The 16,111-nt window shown below is 37.4% G+C and overlaps 1 protein-coding gene across 6 annotated transcripts in view; it reads left to right on the top strand.

Annotated features, from left to right (window-relative positions):
- Positions 1-16,111, top strand: part of fz (frizzled) — a 737,734-nt gene that overhangs the window by 334,617 nt on the left and 387,006 nt on the right. The window lies entirely within an intron of this gene.

The raw sequence follows: 16,111 nt of genomic DNA, 5'->3' as shown, positions 1-16,111 counted from the left end.
ACTCTCTAAATTTAACACAGCAACAGTAAGCGATTGTCCTTGTGCTTTGTTGATTGTAATTGCAAAAGCAAGGCAAACAGAAAACCGTAAGCGCTTAAAATTGAATGGCAAATCTGTAGAAATCATTGGGACTCATGGTATAAGCACACCTGCGCCTTTGCTTTTACCGGCTGATGATTGTTGCTTCGATTACATTGGGCATTAATTTTTAAACGCAAAGTCTGGTTCCATTGCACAATTGAGGGTCTAAATTCCGAAGAAGCATGATTGATGAGCCAATTTTCACAATTAATATATGCGCAGGCATTCCAGGTGGTTCTAAAGAGTTTAGAAATTCAATTGGATAACTCACAATTTGATCTCAATCTGTAACTGTGTCGATCGATTTATATTTCGTCACTTCACCAGAAATTTAATTATGAATGTGATAATTGATTTTGTTAACATTATCATTTTAGCGAGCTAAGACTGCTCATTCGCATAGACAAAAAAAAAATTTATTAAAGTGTGGGAAAGACGTTTCCGTAGGGAACACATACACATAATTTGATTTTTATAGAATTTTTAGATAGACTGAAGCTAACATTTTTTTAACGGCGGCAGATTACTAAACGTCCAAAAGGAATAACAGCCAAACTCAACAATACAGTCAAAGTTTAGGTGTTAAAATAACCTAAGTTTGTAAACCAGCCATAGTTCTGAAAAATTCCATTTGTTGGGAAGGTGCCATGCCCCTTTTTCCCCAATTCCACATTTTACTGGAGGTGCTAGGACTTAACGTCATATAGATCCTTACCAATTTTCATTTTACTACCATTAGTACATCCAGAGATATGCAGTATGATATATTCCATTTGTATGGGAGGTGCCACGCCCCCTTTTTCGCAATTCCAAATTTTCTTGGTGGTGTTAGGGATTGACCTCATATAACTCCTTACTGAATTTCAATGTTCTTGTATGTATACCTTCAGAGTTATGCAGTACCAAAGATTCCATTTGTATGGGAGGTGCCACGCCCCTTTTATATATCGTAATTATTTTTAGCCTTAAACCTTCGCGTTGATCGAAGGAACCTATAGCCAAATTTTGGTAATGATTGAATTGGGCGAAATACGTTTGCATTGCCAGCATACACACAGAATTTGATTTTTATATATGCAGATACTAGCAACCGGCACCTTGTTTCACACAGGTAGCAATGTTTTCCTTTTCCTTTTTGCCTTTCCTTTCTTTTTCCTTTCCTTTTTTCCCTTCCTTCCTTTCTTTTGATTTCGTTTCCTATCCTTTTATTACTCCTACTTTCTTCTCTTTTCTCCTATCCTTTCCTTCTCTTTCGTTTCTTTTCATTTTCTTTTCCTTTTCTTTCATATCCTGTGCCTTCGGTCGCTGTCCGGTCCTGTCTTCTTCCTTCCTTTCCTCCCCTGTGATTTCCTTTCCTTGTATTTCCTTTCCTCTTTTTACCTTTCCTTCCCGTTCCATTCCTCTCCTATACTTCCCTTTGTTTTCTTTTATTTGTCCATTCGAAAAATTATACTAATACAGAAATGGCGCTTTTATTTAATTGTCTGATCAACGCCCTAGATTGATGAGGAGTATTATGGCTAGTACCTAGGACCTACCTAATTATTTTCTAGCTTTTAGTATTATTATTACTTAATGTAAGTAATGTTTTCAATAAAACCGTTTAACTTAAATTTTGGTTTTAAATATTTTATTTTCAAGTTGTTTGTCTTTATTTAATTGCCTATTATTTCTCATTCTATTTAGTTCATTTAGTGACTCATTATTACAAGGACTCTTTCCTGACAATATGTTACAATCTAAGTCCTCAATACATAATCCTTCCAAAGACTTTACGCGACTCTACACCACGTATGCTTGTCCCTCCTCGAACTCCAAAATATTTTGATATCACTTCTACCGGACTGTATGTAATATTTGTTCCAAGTATGAATCAAATCGGACATCATGGGTCGCTTTCTATTCACGTATGTATTATGTGTTCCAAATATAAATTAAATCGGACCGCAAATACGATTTTGTGAAATATTTTGGTCCATGCGGCACCTACCGGAGTTTTTTCCTTATTATTGCATTGTTATCGGGTTCTGAACTATATTCCAAGTTTCAAGCTTGAAGCTTATCGGGAAGTTACTTACATTTAAATTACAAAATTCCTGCCATTCCGTTTAAAAAAGCTCACTTTTGATTTTAAATAAAATGTAATAAATTATCAGCACCTAAACAACTTATTTAAAAAATTTAATAAAAAAATTCGTGAAAACTAACTGTTCTCTCTAAAATAACGCCTTTAGGGCTGCCATAAAAACCATTAAAAATGGATACTCATTTAATTTATCTTTACGATCGGCATACAAATTAGCATAAACAATATATTTAAGAATTGAATCTCCTTAGTGCACAAATATTGCATATACATCCAAACATACCAAAAAACAAGTAAATGTGTCTAAGTTCGGATGTAACCGAACATTATATACTCAGCGTGAGCTTCAATTGTACATTTCATTTCAGATAAATTACTTTTCTACATAACACGTGGCACCGCCCGTTTAAAAAATGTCTCCCCATTTCCTCTTACAATAAAACTGGATAAGTGAAATATCATTGATTCAAAACTATTTTTTGTTAAGTTATAGCTTATTATTCTGGTATACGACCCTTTTAAACTTGTTTTATATCTAATTTGCCTCGTTCTTTAACCGATCTCCCATTTTTTCCAAAAATATTTCCTGCTATAGGGAAAATATGCGTACCAAATTTTATTACGATACGTTAATTTTTCTTCGAGTTATGGCTCCCGAAACATTGAAAATTGCTTAGTCATAAAAGGGGCTCATTTTTTTAAATTTAAAGATTTCCCTATTTATTGTTATAAATCCACTTGGGAAAAGAAATATCATTGATATAAAGCTCTTCTTTACAAAGATATGTCTTATTTTTTTCGCCAACGACCCTTTTAAAAATCTTTTATATAAAAGTGGGTGTGGTCCTTAACCGATTTCGTAAATTTTTCTTCAAAGCATTCCTTATAGTAAAGGCAACCTCTCTGCCGAATTTTGTTACGATAGGGTTAACGATTTTTGATTTATGATTAATAATATTTGATAATTTTGTCACAAGTGGGCGGTGCCACGCCCCTTTTAAAATTGTTTTTCAAATTTTTATCAAGATTCTCAATATAAATCCACACGTCAAATTTCCGATCTTAACTTTGGATAAATCCTCGGGAGATCCAAGTGAGTCGGGACCGAAGTACTTTCGCCTAGCTCTGGCAAAAGTTAGGCAATTAGGCATAAAGTGATGTGGTGATCCCACCTCTTCATCCTCCATACAGCTGCAGCAGGATGGAGTTTTCAGTATTGAGACGCATGGATACACATGGGACAGTGCCCTGTCAAAACCCCAATGATCATTGATAGGTGAGCCTTAGTGAACCCAATTATTTCAAAAGACCTCCTGCCATCCACTTTCGGCCAGAAAGATCTTGCTACCGTGGAGTCCGCCCAACGTTTGCTGAGCTGACTCAAGGCGCAGCTATGGAGGAGCTATACACATGTAGCCAGCGGAATTTCGAAATCCCTACAACCATCTTCATCCGGCTAAGAGATCCGCTTGACAGTTACCCGGGATATCACTATGGCCCCGGACCCAGATAATCTTAATTGTAAAATAATTCGATGCAATCGCAAGCGAGGCCAGGCACTCCCAGACCACCCTCGATCGCACTGTAGTTGAGCTCAGGGCCTTGATAGCCGCTTGCTATCAGAGTGGATGCTAAATTCCCTAGCCGTAGTAGAAATGGATAGCATTTCATCCACCGCATCCTTAATCGCACCAACTTCCGCTTAGAATAAACTGCAGTGATCAGCCAACTTAAACTTGCGGCTTACATTTAGCTCTTGACAAAAGAAAGCCCATATCCCATATCACGAATATCTACTGGATATATGTTCAGCATGACGTTCAGTGCCATGGTAGATGTTGTTCTGAGACCGCCACTGATACCCATCAGCGCCGTCCGTTGCACTGACACTAACATTTTGGAGGTGCTCGCCGTGTCGAGTGCTTTCCACCAGACCAGCACCCCATATAGCAGAATCGGTTTGATCACCTTCATAAAGCCAGTGTACTACTCCTGGCGAGAGTCCTCAACTGGCGCCTTCCTTGCCCTATCATCCACATTGGGTCTCCAGGGCAGTTTCTTGTCCAAAACAATCCCCAAATAGTTCACCCTATCAGAAAGTACCAACGGCACCCCTCCAATCGAAGGAGTTCTGAAATCTTATATCTCCTTGTAAAAAGAACCAATTCGGGTTTTCCCTGGTTGACCGCCAATGCTCATGATTCAGCCCACCTAGCCACAGTAGCCAAGTAGCCCTGCAGAACATCGCACAGGGTGCCCATAAATTTGCCTCTGACTAGGATAGCGAGGTCATCTGCATAGGCAACCATTGGCTTCCGGCTCCACAAGAAGCTCGTTGACTATCACAACCCAGATCAGAGGAGATAGGACCCCCCTGTGGCGTGCCCCTGCACACCTTCCCCTCAATTATGCCCCTCCCCACTCCGCTGCGACAATTCTGCCGCATAGAAGTCTCTTAATTAATTCAACCAGAGACGCCTCGACTCCTAAACCCACCAGAGCTCTTTCGATTGCCCACGGTAAGACATTGTTGAAAGCCCCCTCGATGTCTAGAAAGGCACGCAGAGTAAACTCTTTGTGTTTTAGGGACCCCTCTATTTGCTTTACAAAGGTCTCTTAAGCTAGCCCAACCTTTTCAGCCCAATCAAAAAACGAGACCGCACTAAATTGCACAATATTTAATGCTAATTTAATACGGGTTAATTAAATTTATTACACTTTAATTAAAAAAAAAAAAAATCAAAAAACGAAAAGGTATTTAGTTACAGCGTATTTAATGCTAATTTAATAAGGGTTAATTAAATTTATTACACTTGTATTTTAATAAATATCGAGGGTTGGGCTAGCTTAAGCTTAAGTGCAATTTAGTACGGTCTCTATATTTTTTAAAAAATAAGTGTAATAAATTTAATTAACCCGTATTAAATTAGCATTAAATATTGTGCAATTTAGTACCGTTTCGTTTTTTGATTGGGCTGAAAAGGTTGGGCTAGCTTAAGAGACCTACATTACAATCGAATGGAGAGCGGTTTGCGTCGCTCTTGCTGTGAAGCCGACAGAAACCGCTGAAGTATCCATTCCCGTAAGTACAGGCCAATCAACCGGTCAAACATATTAAGAAGAAACGACGAGAGACTGATTGGCTTGAAATCCTTGGGTCATACATGAGTGCTTCTGCTGGCCTTCGGAATGAATATGACCCTGACTGTGTGCCAAGACTTCGGGATATAGTTAAGCCTGAGGCAGTTAGTGTAGATGCTGGCAAACCAGCGGAAGTAAAACCCTAAAGACTTTTGAAGTTGCGCAAGAATGATTCCATCCGGGCCCGGAGACTTATAGGGCTTGAACGACCCTATATCCCAGGTTATTTGACTTTCCCGTAGTGGAATGGCAGGCAATTCCGCCTGGCCAACGACCGCCGCCAAGATCCCTGCGCAACTGGGACATAGGGAAAATGATTGTCCAGTAAAAGATTTAAGGACTCCTCGCTACTCATCGACCGGTCCCCACCATCATCTCTCAGATACCCCAGAGGGGGGGATTCCTTGGGAGTATTTTTATAATTCACTGCAGCCTTCTACGTTTTCGCAGAAGCTTCGCCACGAATATCACCTGGCATTCCTTATAAATCCCCGGACTCACCTTATAGAGCTCCCAGTCCGAGGGTAATTCACTTCTCCTGGCTCTGTCAAGAGAATCAGACCACCAAGGCGGCTTGCCCTTCCACCTGTAAGTTTTCAATGGACAGGACAGCTGAAAGGCGCTATTGCTTGCGGACGAGAAGTTTCCCATTAGAACGTCTATCTCAGATTCGGACCAGTCCGAACTAACGGTAGGCGCCGCAGGCAATAGCTCTCCCAGCTTCCTACAATACAAATCCCAGTTAGTACTTTTAGGGTTCCTAAAAGATATTTTACCGGAACGTTCTTCGTTCACCGAGAACTGAATATATCGGTGATCAGAGAAGGAGTGCTCGTTGAGAATCCTCCAGCCAGATATCGGACCTTCCAGTTCTCTACTAACCACTGCAGTAATTAGAGCCGGGTCATTCCCTTTATTACATATACAAAGTCCCTCATCTGCAATACAAGTAAATAAAGACTCACCTCTAGTGTTGGTATCCGAGCTTCCCAGATGCTATGATGCATCGGCACTGAGACCGTGGTTACGTCAGCATTGCTGAAATTAGAGAGAATAAAAGCTTTAATCTCTTTTTTAACAAGTACACAGGATCTAAGCCTACCTGCCTCCGCATGCACCAAGGTTTTGAATTTTCCAGTCCTTAATCCAGAAATATTTCTGCCGGTACTACTCAGCCGCGGCTCCTGGGCAAGGATTATATCCACTCCGTCTTTTTCAAGTCAGAGCACCAAATTTGCGAAAGCCGCCTTAGAGTGATGAAGATTCATTTGACGAATTTCCATCAAAAGCGCTCTTCTTCCGCACCCCATCCTTGGGGGATTCGTGTTAGTCGTCCCCCGCTATCCGGAGCCGATTGCGTAGTCGCCCTCATATGTGTACCCAATCTTATTACGATCCTTTAATTTTTCTTCAAGTTATGGCTCCCGAAACATAGAAAATTGATTGGTCATAAAAGTGCCGGTGCCAGGCCCATTTTCAAACATTAATTTTTTATTTTTTTTTTTTTCAATTTTCTTGTTATAATTTCACTAGGAAAATGAAACACCATTGATATAAATATCTTTTTTGCAAAGATATAGCTTATTTTGTTTGTCCCCGATCCGATTTCGTTACAATTTCTTCGAAGCATTCTTTATAGTAAAGGCAACCTATCGAATTTTATTATGATAGGTTCAACGCTTTTAGATTTATGACTAATAATAAAAAAAATTTATCTTATCACAAGTGGGCGCCCATTTTCAAAAATAAAAATCAAGTCTTAATATCAGTCCACGTATAAAATTTTAACATTCTAGATGAATTATTTACTAAATAATTACGCTTTATGTGTTTTCCAAAATGTTATATATGTATGTATGTAAAAAGTGGGCGTGGTTACCATCTGATTTCCCTCATTTTTAATAGCGATGAGAAATGAGCGCCAAGGAACCCATACACCAAATTTTAATATTTTATTCTCAATATTTACTCAAGTTATCGTGTACACCGACAGATGGACGGACGGGTGGACGGACATGGCCAACTCAATTCCTTTTTTCATCCTCAGCATTTTGATATATTGAAGTCTATATTTATCTCGATTTGTTTATGCCCCGAACCGTGACAACATCAGATCAAGCGGATCTGGGAGTATGCGAGAGAAAAGTTCTTAAAAAGATTTATGGACCTCTACGCGTTGGCGATGACGGGTACCGAAGAAGATTTAACGATGAGCTCTACGAGCTCTACGCAGGCATCAACATAGTCCAGCAAATTAAAACGCAGCGTCTATGCTGGCTAGAACATGTTATGCGAATGAAAGATGATGCTCCGGCCAAGAAATTGTTTCTATCGGAACCCGCCTATGGAAGCAGAGGTAGAGGGCGGCCGCCACTCCGCTGGAAGGAACAGGTGGAAAACGATTTAAAACCCCTTGGTGCGACCAATTGGCGCCGGTTGCAGAGAAGTAAGCGACTGTCGCGCCTTGTTGGACGGCCGTAACCGTTTCAACGGTTAAGCGCCAATTAAGTAAGAAAGTAAGTTTATGCCCGTTATGTTACCAAAGTTAATACACTCTGTGTACAACGCACACTGAGTATAACAAGATTGACTTTGACTAGCTTTAACTTAAATTTATATGTATATTTGTTATTTAAAATTCCTGAAATCTTGTTTTTTATTTACACGTCTCAAAACAGATAAAACTAATTAAGCGTATCCATTGTACTTTTAATAAAAAATATGTACAATCACCATACACGTGTCAACTTAATAACACGCTTTGCAAATACATATGGGCAAGTCCTTGGTAACGCACGTATTTCAACCTGCATAAAAGAGAACATGAGCAGCAGACTGAGCGGATATTACAATATTTGAAGCAACAATTGTTGGAAACTTAAAAAATGTCAGTACATACATATATATGACCATATATAATGAGCTTCGGACGCGGCAAGAAATAGAAGTACTAATTTTTTAATGCTTGTGAAAGTATGCAAAACATAACGAAGCGAAGGGAAGAACAGAAGGTGAAATAAAGACCCAATGCATGTATATTTTCGAAATCTTAAGTGCGGTTACGGACGTGACAATCTTTTTTCAATGATTTACACTAAATGACATACTTTGCGAGACATCAAGTTTTAGTTCTAGTAGAGTAAACAAAATCTGAATACCTGGAATTTCGAATACGCCCTGTTGTTGTTGCTGTTGTTGTTGTAGCAGTGCTTCTTCCCATCCAATAGGTTTGACCGATCACAAATTGTCATCAATACCCTCTACCAGGAGTCCAAGGAAACTTGCTGTTTCAACAGGGGTGGACCATAATGAGAGGGGTGTTAGAGGCGTTGGTTCCACATTACAATTGAAGAGAGTTGCTTGTGGAGTTCACTGAGGACCTGCTTATGTTTTTTGGTTTCATACGGCTTTGTTCTCAGGTGCCGTATTTCCTCATAATGTTTACGGAGATGACTCCTTAAGCCCCTGGGCGGTGTTGGCTCATCAATCAGATGTCTGTTGGGTATTCAACAGCAACTGTTTGGTTAGCATTTCATTTCTCTCCCTAATAGCGAGTATTGTCGCCTCATTAGATATAGATGGTGTTCTGGGGACATAAGAAGACAACTCGTGGCGGTTATGAGGGCAGTATTTTGGCAGGCCTGCAGCTTCTTCCAGTGAGTAGTCTTTAGGCTTGGCGACCATATCGGGGACGCGTAGCATGCAATCGGCTGGACAATTGCTTTGTAAGTGGTAATAAGCGTTTCTTTATCTTTCCCCCAAGTACTGTCAGCAAGAGATTTGAGGATTTTATTACGGCTCTGGATTTTCGGTAAAATTGCGGCTGCATGCTCACCAAAATGTAGATCCTGCTTGAACGTCACACCCAAGATTTTGGGGTGTAAGTCGGTAGCGTATAGTCATCGACGTGGATGTTCAAAATGGGTGACTAGGGTCCCGAGATATATGCCAAAACGTGAACCCGGATACCCCTAGAATGTGCGTGTAATATGGATATCAAATGAAAGCTGTTGCTGAGAGCTTTAAGTAATTTTCACTGTGATTTTCGATTTAGACACATCAACTTAGCAAAACTGATAAACATGCATGCGAAGCCGAAACTAAGACATGAATTAATAATACCCACATACATATTTAGATACATACTTCCTATTTGATTTGTAGGAAATTTGATATATAAATTTGCCTATATTAGTATTTAGGATCCATTTTCCAGGAAGTAGACCATAGACGGAATGGGACTGGGATTTGGACTAGGACTGGGACTGAGACTCGGAGTGGGACGTGGAATAGGACTGGAACAAAATACATACCACCCTCTGGGACTGGCAATAAGGGATGAAGAAGAATGAGAGGAACTTGATAGATAGATAGAGCAAGATGAAGCGGAAAAGACGAAGGGTGGAGTGAATAAAAGGGTTAGGATAAAGTGAAGAGGGGGAGGGCAGAGTTAGACGGAAAAAGCTTATTAAAATGTATGCAGATAGACCAAATTTAGGGCAGAACAACATTCTGCTGGGTCTGCTAGTATATATATATATATATATATATATATATATATGTACTACCTTTCCCCGGCGTACGTTGTAACGCCCGAGATCGAATGAATGTTGCGTTATTTTTTCTGTTTTGTTTGTTGATAATTTAGTTTATTGTTCTGTAAATTGAATTGAATTTTGTACGCATAGTTATTGAAATTATTTTATTATTGTATCTTATTGTAATGCATGTGGGTACACAATATTTTTGGTTTTTTCGTTCGGTGCAACGAAAAACAAATTTTTTGGCATTCAAACTCTAGAGCAAGCAACATATAGCTGGCCATGGGAAAAGCACGGACTCTCTAAATTTAACACAGCAACAGTAAGCGATTGTCCTTGTGCGTTGTTGATTGTAATTGCAAAAGCAAGGCAAACAGAAAACCGTAAGCGCTTAAAATTGAATGGCAAATCTGTAGAAATCATTGGGACTCGTGGTATAAGCACACCTGCGCCTTTGCTTTTACCGCTGATGATTGTTGCTTCGATTACATTGGGCATTAATTTTTAAACGCAAAATCTGGTTCCATTGCACAATTGTGGGTCTAAATTCCGAAGAAGCATGATTGATGAGCCAATTTTCACAATTAATATATGCGCAGGCATTCCAGGTGGTTCTAAAGAGTTTAGAAATTCAATTGGATAACTCACAATTTGATCTTCGTCTGTAACTGTCCCGATCGATTTATATTTCCTCACTTCACCAGGAATTTGGTTTTGAATGCGATCATTTATTTTGTTAACATTATCATTTTTGCGAGCTAAGACTGCTCGTTCGCATAGCCAAAAAAAAAATTTAAATTTAAAATTCTTATTTATGAAATATGAAAAACCTTCGTCTTTATCGAAGGAAATTACAGCAAAAACTTGGTGATGATTGAAGTGTGGGAAAGACGTTTCCGTAGGGAACACACACACAGAATTTGATTTTTATAGAATATTTAGATAGACTGAAGCTAACAAATTTTTTTAACGGCGGCAGATTACTAAACATACAAAAGGAATAACAGCCAAACTCAACAATACTGTCAAAGTTTAGGTGTTAAAATAACCTAAGTTTGTAAGGCAGCCATAGTTCTGAAAAATTTCATTTTTTGGGAAGGTGCCATGCCCCTTTCTTCCCAATTCCACATTTTACTAGAGGTGTTAGGACTTAACGTCATATAGCTCCTTACCAATTTTCATTTTACTACCATTACTACATCCAGAGATATGCAGTATGATATATTCCATTTGTATGGGAGGTGCCACGCCCCCTTTTTCGCAATTCCAAATTTTCTTGGTGGTGTTAGGGATTGACCTCATATAACTCCTTACTGAATTTCAATGTTCTAGTATGTATACCTTCAGAGTTATGCAGTACCAAAGATTCCATTTGTAAGGGAGGTGCCACGCCCCTTTTATATATCGTAATTATTTTTAGCCTAAAACCTTCGCGTTGATCGAAGGAACCTATAGCCAAATTTTGGTAATGATTGAATTGGGGGAAATACGTTTCCATTGCCAGCATACACACAGAATTTGATTTTTATATATGCAGATACTAGCAACCGGCAACTTGTTTCACACAGGTAGCAATGTTTAAAAATGGCAATTTGTTGTTGCATTTTGAATTAATGGTTCAATTAAAAAATAAAAATAATTCATACCCTTTCCTTTCTTTTCCCTTTCTTTTTTCCTTTTTTCCTTTCCTTTCTTTTTCGTTTCCGTCTTTCCCATCCTTCCTTTCTTCTGATTTCGTTTCCTATCCTTTAATTTCTCCTACTTTCTTCTCCCCTTTCCTCCTATCCTTTCTTTCTCTTTCGTTTCTTTTCCATTTCTTTCATATCCTGTGCCTTCGTTCGCTGTCCGGCCCTGTCTTCTTCCTTCCTTTCCTCCCCTGTGATTTCCTTTCCTTGTATTTCCTTTCCTCTTGTTACCTTTCCTTTCCCTTTCATTCTCCTATACTTCCTTTTGTTTTCTTTTATTTGTCCATTCGAAAAATTATACTAATACAGAAATGGCGCTTTTATTTAATTGCCTGATCAACGCCCTAGATTGATGAGGAGTGTGATGACTAGTACCTAGGACCTACCTAATTATTTTCTAGCTTTTAGTATTATTATTACTTCATGTAAGTATTGTTTTCAATAAAACCGTTTAACTTAAAATTTTTTTTTTTATTATTTTATTTTCAAGCTTTTAGTCTTTATTTAATTGCCTATTATTTCTCATTCTATTTAGTTCATTTAGTGACTCATTGTTACAAGGACTCTTTCCTGACAATATGTTACAATCTAAGTCCTCAATACATAATCCTTCCAAAGACTTTACGCGACTCTACGCCACGTATGCTTAACCTTCCTCCAACTCCAAAATATTTTGATATCACTTCTACCGGACTGTATGTAATATTTGTTCCAAGTATGACTCAAATCGGACATCATAGGTCGCTTTCTATTCACGTATGTATTATGTGTTCCAAATATAAACCAAATCGGACCGCAAATACGATTTTGTGAAACATTTCGGTCCATGCGCCACCTACCGGAGTTTTTTCCTTATTATTGCATTGTTATCGGGTTCTGAACTATATTCCAAGTTTCAAGCTTGAAGCTTATCGGGAAGTTACTTAAATTTAAATTACAAAATTCCTGCCATTCCGTTTAAAAAAGCTCACTTTTGATTTTAAATAAAATGTAATAAATTATCAGCACCTAAACAACTTATTTAAAAAATTTAATAAAAAAATTCGTGAAAACTAACTGTTCTCTCTAAAATAACGCCTTTAGGGGTGCCATAAAAACCATTAAAAATGGATACTCATTTAATTTATCTTTACGATCAGCATACAAATTAGCATAAACAATATATTGAAGAATTGAATCTCCTTAGTGCACAAATATTGCATATACATCCAAACATACCAAAAACCAAGTAAAGGTGTCCTAAGTTCGGATGTAACCGAACATTATATACTCAGCGTGAGCTTCAATTGTACATTTCATTTCAGATAAATTACTTTTCTACATAACACGTGGCACCGCCCGTTTAAAAAATGTCTCCCCATTTCCTCTTACAATAAAACTGGATAAGTGAAATATCATTGATTCAAAACTATTTTTTGTTAAGTTATAGCTTATTATTCTGGTCTACGACCCTTTTAAACTTGTTTTATATCTAAGTTGCCGTGTTCTTTAACCGATCTCGTCCATTTTTTCCAGAAATATTTCCTGCTATAGGGAAAATATGTGTACCAAATTTTATTACGATCGGTTAATTTTTCTTCGAGTTATGCCTCCCGAAACATTGAAAATTGCTTAGTCATAAAAGGGGCGGTGCCACGCTCATTTTTTTAAATTTAAAGATTTCCCTATTTATTGTTATAAATCCACTTGGGAAAAGAAATGCCATTGATATAAAGCTCTTCTTTGCAAAGATATGTCTTATTTTTTTCGCCCACGACCCTTTTAAAAATCTTTTATATAAAAAGTGGGCATGGTTATCATCCGATTTCGCTCATTTTCAATACCAGTCTATTCTGGGTCCAGATAAGCTCGTGTACCAAATTTGGTGAAGAGATCTCAATATTTACTCAAGTTATCGTGTTAACGGGCAGACGGACGGACGGACGGACATGGCTCAATCAAATTTTTTTTTGATACTGATGATTTTGATATATGGAAGTCTATATCTATCTCGATTCCTTTATACCTGTACAACCAACCGTTATCCAATCAAAGTTAATATACTCTGTGTACAAAACACGCTGAGTGTAATAAAACTTTGTTTAAGAATTTTAAGGAAATGTTCAATATTTTTAACGAAAGAGTATTTTCCAAGAGATGTATGCATTCTCAGCCGTTTATGTTGCATTAACTTGGCAACACACATAAATATGTATGTACATATATATGTCAATCTGATATGATATGAAAATACATACATACATCCATACATATAAATGGCGCATCTACATAATTTTATTTTAACAAGGATTTTTAAAATGTAGGGCGAAATTTGCACACGCTTGTGTTCGAAACATTGATTTCAACAGTCTTCGCTAAATCAAAACGATATTTTAGAATGATAGTCGACGGATTTAATATTGAAAGATGTTAATGGTTATATGGCCAGTCCAAAATGTATTTTCCCGGCCTTATGATTTAAGAGTTGACTATGAATCACCGCGTAGCTTCAGTTTTCCGACTAGTAAGACTGTCCACTACGCTAGGGTAGTAGCACACCCGGCCATTTGTTCGACTGTATTGGAAAAGATTTGCTTTACCACTTTCAATCGTCTAGGGAAGGAAAAGGCCTAACCTGGTAAATATATATGTGGTTATAGCAATAATCGCCTAATGCCATGTAAAAGGATATACTTAGGTGATTATTGCTTGTGACCACAGATATACCTATACTCACATGTAACGTGTAGGTGATATTTAAACTTGTTGATAGGCTATAATAAATGTGATTCACTCCAAGATACTAGTTGGGGATAGGCACGCCAACTTTAAGAAATGTCTATTCGGGAGGCTTGGGTGTTGAATGATGAAGTGTGAAACCCAAAATTAACATTTCAAACGCTATTTTAGAGTTTCCCAAATAAACAACAGAGGTTTGAATATAAGGCCAGCTGATTTTTCAAACCGTTATCATAGGTACATACATATATCTTCAACTTATATAAGAAGTGAGAGTCCGGACCTTATTTGGGAATGTGGGATTGGTCCACGTATAACTAAACAAACAATTGCAAAGACATTTTTTTTTTGAAAAAGTATAGCAATATGCGTCATTTCATTTCGTTAAAATATCAAAAAATATGTACATTTGATTTTTTTATTTTGATAGAGCAAAATATGTTTGTTCTTCTAATTAAAACAAATAAAAACAAGTAAGAACGGGACTGTCTTCGGCTGTGCCGAAGACTTCATACCTTTCATGAATGGGGCTGAACAATAATCTTATCCCGTTCGTAATCTCCGAATAATCGGATGTATAAGATAAGAAATATATAGTGAACAGATCTACATACCTTAACGATTTTTAAGATAAATATAAAATAAAAAATAGGTAGGTAATCTGTGTGAGGATGCAAAGCTTCACGTTTTTTGTGGTCTGCATGTAAAAACTATGACTACGAATCACGTATTTCAAAAATATATGACGTAAACGTAACTATTTGATGAAATTTGATGAATTTTGAAGCTTCTAGCCGTAAAAAAGGGGTCAAAATAACAGTTTATATGAAGTATATAATATATATACCACCGATCTCTATGATTTTTTCAGACAACAATATATGCTATATACGTAAGCATTTTGTGAAATTTGAAGCTTCTAGCTGTTAAAACGGGGCAGAAATTGCGCAAAGTTTCTTATCTGAACAATCGGTTGTATGAGATATATACTATGTATACCATCGATCTCAATGATTTTTTCAGACATCAATATATGCTATACACGTAAGCAGTGGGTGAAATTTGAAGCTTCTAGCTGTTAAAATGGGGCCGAAATCGTAAAAAATATATATATATACTATATATACCATCATATATATATTATATATATCACCGATCTCTATGATTTTTTGACACAACAATACATACTATATACGTAAGCAATCGGTGAAATTTGAAGCTTATAACTGTTAAAATGGGGTAGAAATTGCGAAAAGTTTCTTATCTGAACAATCGGTTGTATGAGATATATACTATATATACCACCGATCTTTATGATTTTTTCAGAAAACAATATATGCTATATACGTAAGCATTCTTTGAAATTTGAAGCCTCTAGCTCTTAAAATAGGGCAGTAATTGCGAAAAGTTCCTTATCTGAACAATCGGTTGTTTGGGATATATACTATATATACGACCGATCTCATCAATTTTTTCAGGCAACAATACGTGCAATATACCAAAGTATATGGTGAAGTTTGAAGCTTCAATCTGTTAAATTGGGTAAGATATTACAAAAATCCTCTTTTTCTGAAAAATCGGTTGTATGGAGGATATATGCTATAGTGGTCCGATCCGGTCGGTTCCGACAAATGTCTAATCGGACACCCAAATACACCCGCTCACCAAATTTTATCAAGATATCTCAAAAATTGAGGGACTAGTTTGCATACAAACAGACAGACGGACAGACGGACATGGCTAAATCAACTCAGCTCTTCAACCTGATTATTTCGGTATACTTAATGGTGGGTCTATCTATTTTCCTTTAAGGACTTACAATTTTCGGTTTCGTGACGAAATTAATATACCATTTCATT

This window comes from Eurosta solidaginis, chromosome 5 (genome assembly GCF_040869045.1).
Source record: "Eurosta solidaginis isolate ZX-2024a chromosome 5, ASM4086904v1, whole genome shotgun sequence".
In the NCBI taxonomy this organism is placed as follows: Eukaryota; Metazoa; Arthropoda; class Insecta; order Diptera; family Tephritidae; genus Eurosta; species Eurosta solidaginis.
This window is presented reverse-complemented; position numbering and strand designations above follow the sequence as displayed.